Source organism: Orcinus orca, chromosome 1 (assembly GCF_937001465.1).
Source record: "Orcinus orca chromosome 1, mOrcOrc1.1, whole genome shotgun sequence".
NCBI classification, from domain to species: Eukaryota; Metazoa; Chordata; class Mammalia; order Artiodactyla; family Delphinidae; genus Orcinus; species Orcinus orca.
This window is the reverse complement of record NC_064559.1, coordinates 35,400,873-35,407,445: the sequence shown is the minus strand read 5'-3', so window position 1 is coordinate 35,407,445 and position 6,573 is coordinate 35,400,873. Positions and strand designations below refer to the sequence as shown.

General features: G+C 50.5%; 1 long non-coding RNA gene across 1 annotated transcript; it reads right to left on the bottom strand.

The window, feature by feature from the left end:
- Window positions 1-4,564: 4,564 nt before the first annotated feature.
- Window positions 4,565-6,362, bottom strand: LOC125963907 (uncharacterized). The gene is made up of 2 exons (XR_007476339.1): window positions 6,160-6,362; window positions 4,565-5,477 (listed from the first exon to the last, which is right to left on the bottom strand). It is a non-coding gene; the product is annotated as an uncharacterized LOC125963907 (long non-coding RNA).
- Window positions 6,363-6,573: the final 211 nt, after the last annotated feature.

Sequence of the window (6,573 nt, the reverse complement as noted above, 5' to 3'; positions counted from 1 at the left end):
AGTGAAGGTGTTACAAGCCGAGGAACATTTGGGGCTACCAGAAACCAGAAGTGGCAAGGAAGGGTCCTCCCCTAGAAGATGCCAAGGGAGCATGGCCCATGGACCTTGGAATGGTCCATGGCCCATGGACCTTGATTTTGGACTTCTAGACTTCAGAACAGGGAGAAAATAAATTTCTCTCATTTTAAGCCACCCAGTTTGTGGTACTTTCTTATAGCAGCCCTAGGAAACTATACAGCAACTAAGTGGAAAGGTCAAGTGGGGATTTGGATATGCAGACCTGGAGCTCAGCGTTTTTAAAGCCATAGGACTAGATGAGTTGTCCTTGAGTGTGAATTAGAGAGAGCTGAGAGAAGGCAAGCTTTGGAGAGATGAGGGAGTGGCCAGTGGGGTGGAGGGGTGTGGAGGTGTTTCAAGGGAAGAGAGTGTTTCAAGGAGGAGAGTGTGGTCAATTGTGTCAAAGACTGATGATATGTCAAGTCCGACTGGCTTTGTTTGGCCTTTGGATCTGGTAGGAGAGAAGTTGAAAAAAAATAATAGTAATAAAAGAGGGAGGCTACTGCTGACCTTGACAAGAGAGATGTCAGCAGGTGGTGGAAACAAAAGCCAAGCTGGAAAGACCTGAGGAGAGGATGTAAGTAAAGAAGTCCAGAGTAATTATAGAGAACTGTTTTGAATTTTGCTATGAAATAACAAAGAAATGGGGCCTTACTTGAAAAAAGGTGTAGGGGTCAAGGGAAGGTTTTTTTTTTTTTAAGGCAGGCAATGTTAAGGCATATTTTTATGTTGGTGGGTATGATCTAAGGGAAGACAAATGGTTTAGAAGAGAGACGGGAGAATTGCTAGGAGCAAAGTCATGGCAAGAGTGGATGGAGTCCAGTGCAATCATGGGGGAACTGGCCTTAGATAAGAACAGAGCCTCTACATCTCTTATAACTGCAGGGACGGCAGAGAACTGGAGTAGAGATCATGCGGGTGGGTTGGCAGATTTGGTGGTGGGAAGATGAAGTACTTCTCATTTGTCTGCATTTCTTTGTATTTATTACATCAGTGAAGTATGGGGCAGAGTCATATGGAGGGATAGTGTTGGAGGTTTGAAGAGAGAGAGGAGAAAGAGGAGGTATGAAACAGTCCTTTGAGAGGAAGGGAAGATGAACACACCTTGGAAATGTAGAAGGTTGCTGGGTAGAGTTGAGTGCTTTTTTGAGATTTAAAGTCCTAAGTTTCGAGTGAGACCAGTCAATAGGCATGGTTGTGCGATTTTCTTCAGTAATGTTCAATTGCTTAGGTACAGGTGAAGGGTAGGTGGCTAGCAGGATTTAACTAGGATTGGAGTTTTACCAGATAAGTACAAGGGAGTTTCCAAATGGAGAGAGGCAAGGAAGATGAGGGTGTTTGTAAGAGACAGATCATAGTAATGAACCATGGAGATTAAGCTCGATAAGGAAGAAGTGGTCACATGTAGAGCATAGAATACAATAAAAACTTATTTGGTGGATAAGGTCCCTATGAGGTCAAAGAATATTTGGAAGGAGGGTCCCACAGAAAGTTAATTGGAAGGGTAGGAGGCATCAGTGACTGAGATGCCTGAAATGAGATTATTGGAGGTGCAGGCATTGGTGAGGGCAACATTTAGGGTATGATCATGTAAGTCAGTGGAGAAGATAGCGAAAACGTAGCAAGGGATGGGGCCTAACCCCCTTCATATCAAAGATGCTGGAGTTTTTGCAGGAGGAAGAAGTAATTTGGAAGCACCTCCATAGACCCTGAGTTACGTGGGGTGCAAGAGAAAAAAACACCCTTCACTGTTTTCTTTTCCCTTCATCTTTGCCTGTAGGTAGGGCTGTCGAGGAGGCAGTATCTTCAGGGGACAGCCAGATGTCAGTAGAGTGAGACAGTGAAGGGATGCTCAGGCAAGGGCTTCAGGATAGGGGGGCATTGACTGGTGGCAGACTGAGTGCCAGAGGATACAGGGGAAAGGTTTAGGAGGGTGGGGAGAGGTGGGAGACGGGATTAAATTAGTAGCTATGCAGAGTGGTTTGGGGATTCTGGTCTATGGGATTATGGATGATATGGGAACCTAGAACTTGCGATATGAGGCGTGATGGGGCATGTTCTGACATTGTCATTGAGGAAATATGGGCGGTCAGTCAAAGCTACATACAGTCCAGAGTATTTAGCTGGCAAGTATAAGAAGAAAAAGATGAATGAAATGAACTCTTGTATCCTTGAGATGGCCAGTGCTGTGCCAGGCACATGGCATATCCATTGATTAAAACTGCATATATTTGATGCTCTGGTGACTGTAATAGGAGCAAGTCAGAATCCAGAGCACTGCACACAGTAGGTGCTCTGAATCCTGTGGGTGATGCTCATCTCTAAGTACCTTTGATTGCTTAATATGGAAATAGTTTGCACTTTGTCCCTTCTGATGAAAGTCATTCCTGTATTTAGACTGACCAGGGGCTGGAGTGTAGTTGCGTTCTGCCTTAATTAGCAAGGTGTGGACAGGAGGCAGAGGTGCGGATAGGATGGTGACCTGTTCCAAGTTGGAGATTCAGGACATCCCTGTCCCCTAGCCCCTGTCCCAGACTAAAACCCAGCACCATCACTGCAGGTCCTTCTCTGGAAACTCAGCGCAGAAGAAAGAGTAGCCACATCCTTCCGTTAGAGTGAAGATGGCCATTCCAGCCCTGGGCTTTTGGCATTCCTTCCTTCTCCCTCTAGGTGCTTTTCCTCCAGAATAAATGATTTCTATTTTTTTACTCCTATTTTTCTAGCCTCTCTGATCTCATTTGCCTCCTCTTTGTTTCATTAAGTCTGGGGCCACTGTCTCTGTCTTTTCTTCCCCAGAATATCCCACAGAATGCTTCCCTCCTGTCCCAACCCCTCCCCCAATACCACTAGCTATGAGTCCAAAGCTTTTTCTAAGAGGCCTCTACAGTTCCCACTGATGTTATGCCCCAGTGTCTGAGGTGACCTGGCCTGGTCTCTGTGTGGCTGAGAGAGTGTCTCTTTGTGTTGGTTGATGAATGGCTGCCCTGTCCTGTCCGGGACCTCAATACCTGGAAGGTAACAGGAGAAAGCCCACTCCCCTCCTTAGGCTCTGCACCTGCTGCTCTCAGCTTTCCTCGGGGGCCACAGGGTGGCCGGGCAGGTAGCTCGCTTGCTTGCTAAGCCTTAGATGAGCAACGCTAGGAAGCAGGTCCAGGAGTTCTTCCTGCCCTGTCCTCTCTGGACAGAATGGGGCCTGCCGAGAGGCTGCTCAGACTCCATGGCCTTTCCCCCTCATCACCCCTGCTCCATCCCTATCCATCTCATGTTTCTTGCAGGGATTTGGTCTCCCAGTAGAACAATGAGCCTGCTGGGATGCTGTTTCCCTCTGTGACTGAGAGTTTGAACTACAGAATTTCTGGGCTGGAAAATATCTCACCCAGTTAGACATCTTCGCCTTTGCCTGTAGACAGAACAGTGTGCAAACCTTCAGGCCAGAGTCACTTTTTGAAAGTGACTCTGTGGTTTTCCTTGATAACACATCCCGGTGTTTCACACTGTAAAACTCAATTCAGTTCGACAAATGTGTATGGAGTGCCTATTTGATTGTTGTTGTTATGTTGCTTCACATATTATCTCATTAAGATATTTCATTAATCATTTTGGACAGGTAATACACACACAGGGTGCGATATCAGAACTACTGGAGGGTAAACCATGAAATGTGAGTATCTCTACTTATTCCTGTGCCCCATCCACTCAGATCCACTTCCCAGAAGTGACTACTGTTACCACTGTCTTGTGTATTTTTCTGTAGATATTCTACCTATATCTAATTTCACTTAATCTTCGCAACAGCCTTCTCGGGTGGGTACTGCGAATCCTCTTTGAAAGATGAGGGCACTGTGGCTCAGAAAGGCTAAGTAAAGTGCACAGAGTGTGTTAGTAACAGTGGCAATTCCACTCAAGGTATGTGTGAGTCCAAAGCCCACACAGTTTCTGTTCTAACATGTTCCCAGTCTGCCGTTTCACCCTTCCCTTCCCTTCGCTTCCCTTCCACAGCCATTCTCTCAGCAGGGTTGGCTCGAGAGCCTGGGTGTGCAGGGCCCTGTCCTAGGTGCTGAAGGCTCTTGTAGAGGCAGGGGATCACTTTAGCCCCTCCCCTCACCAGGCTCACGGAGGAGCTTGAGGAGGCCGACAAATTACCTGAAGCCTAGTGGAAATTTCACAAACGCTGCTTGGCCACGGAATTTCTATATGGCATTTACGCAGGCCATTCTCCCTTTCTGACTCTCAGTTTCCCTGTCTGTCTGATGGGGATAAGCTTAACCGTCCAATAAACTTAACTCAAAGGGCTGTTGTGAGAGTCTGGAGGTAATAAATGCAGAAGTTCTTAGAAAGCATACAATCCCAGCATATGGGAAGGAGTTTAGGGGCTCCTATGGCCAGCATGGAATTGGGTTGACCAAACAGTTCATTCGGGTTTTCCATAAGATAGTGCGGAAAAAGCCAAATGAACTTTTTAGCCAACCCGATACAAGCGGCTGGGATGTGATGGACTGAAGCAGAGTTATCACCACCTATGTTCTTTATTTCAGCGTTGTCTTTAGCAGGCATACCAGTCACTGCAGCAGACAGTGACTGGAAGTAAAATGGGGGTAGGGTGTGGGGTTGGCCTAGAATGATAAACAACACACAAGTGAGCCTTTTCCAGAACATGAGCCTGTAGGGTCTGAGTCTTCAGACCCACCTCCCTCTCTGCACGGTGGACGTTTACCTGCCTTCTACAGGGCCTCTTACCAGCAGATCAAGGGCTTTTCTACAAGTTCCTTCTGCCCAGAATTCTTCCGGTGCCCCTCCCAGCACATCTTCACCTCTTTTTCATCCTTCAGGCCTCCACGTAGATCTCATTTCCTCAGAGAAGCCTTTCTGGACTCCCCAGAATAGATTAAGAGCCCTTGCTATTCACCATCCCCACCCTACCCCCAGTGTCTCCTGATTAACTCACATCACACCAGTCAGTACCCATCCTGTCCACCAGCCTGTCAGCTCCAGGGAAGTGGGCACCAAGCCCATCAGTTCGCCTGTGTATCCCCAATGCCCAGCACAGAGCCTAGCACTTACGACATGCTAAAGTATTGGTTGAATAAATGTCTGAAGTCAGTCACTCCTACCTTTGGGTTCAAAACTTGCCTCTGTCTTGTTACAGCCCCTCTCACACAGTTGTGGTTCTATTTTTTTTTACATGACTGTCTCATCTGAATCTTTTCCCTTTATATTCCTGGTGCCTAGCCCACATTGTGGCACAGGGGTGGTCCTGAACATTGCTTGCTTGCTGAAGGAATGAATGAATGAATTCTTGACAGGGAGCTGCTTTGAACCAGAGGGCATTTCCTTTGCAGTCAGTTAATGAGCTGTCTTCCCAGGTTGGCCAACAGAAGGTCCAGGAAACGGGGAGCAGGATTAGGCAGGAGCTGATGGGGCTGGAGAGAGGAGAAAGCAAACAGCCTGAGTGCCAGCTCCTCCGTGTTATTGTTGCCGTGTGGAGGGCAGGAGATGGCCCCAAGGGAGAGGACTTAGTCATCGAAGGGATCCTCTCCAAGGGCTCTCAAAGTCCTCTCTCATTGAGGTGGGCTTGGCTCAGGTGACTGACGGCAGCTGCCCTCGCCTTTCTCCTTGGGGAGGAGATGAAACGAGCGAAGGGGTAGGGTACTCGGAGATCGCCACCCTCTGGGCTTCTTTTCCCCAGTCTCCCCGTCCCCAAGACACCAGCCAGAACTGGGATGAGAGAGGGGTCGGGCCGAGCCGGGCGGCGGGGGAGGGGCGGCGCGGCCAGCCGGCTGGTGTCCTCTGGCGTCTGGAGCCGAGGCCTGGGGCTCTCGGCGCCCGCGAAGCGAGGCGAGCCGGAGCTGTGCGGTGAATGCAAAGAGCCGGGCGAGCTCCCAGCCCCGCGCCGCCGACGGCGTCCTCAGCCACAGCCCAATGAGAAGAGAGCAGATAATTTATTCTCTAATCCCGGTTCGGGTGCCGGGCGCTGGCGAGTGGCGGGGGCTGGGGAGGGGGGAGTCTCCTCTTCTTCTCTTCCCCTCCCGCCGGCCGCCCCCTCCCCGCCCCTGCCGGCTCCCTGCGCGCACACACACATTTCTTGACAATTAGCGAGCACACCTTGGCCGCGCGGCCTCTGGCGGCGCCGCAGCTTTTGTCTCCCGCCCGCCGGGCTGCGAGGCGCGGGCGCCTGGGCGCGAAGTTGCGGACGCGCTGCTCCGGAATGCCGGCCGCCTGCTGCCGTCTGGGGGCGCGGAGGGCGGGGTGTGGGGGGGTCGAGCACGCCGACCCCGGGGCTGGGGGGCTGCCAAAGAGAGGAGAAGAGAAAGAAAAAAGTAAGGCAGCGCTGCCCCTCTTCCTTTGTTATAACCCTGAGTGTGTGCGGGCGTGAGCGCGCGCGGGAGTGTCTGTGCGCGAGTGTGTGCATCTGTGTGTGCGTGCCTGTGTGCGCGCGCGTGTGCAAATGCATGCCTGCGTGTGCGGGTCGGGACCGGCCGGGGGTGGCGGGACCCGAGGGCGCCAGGCTGCTTTGCC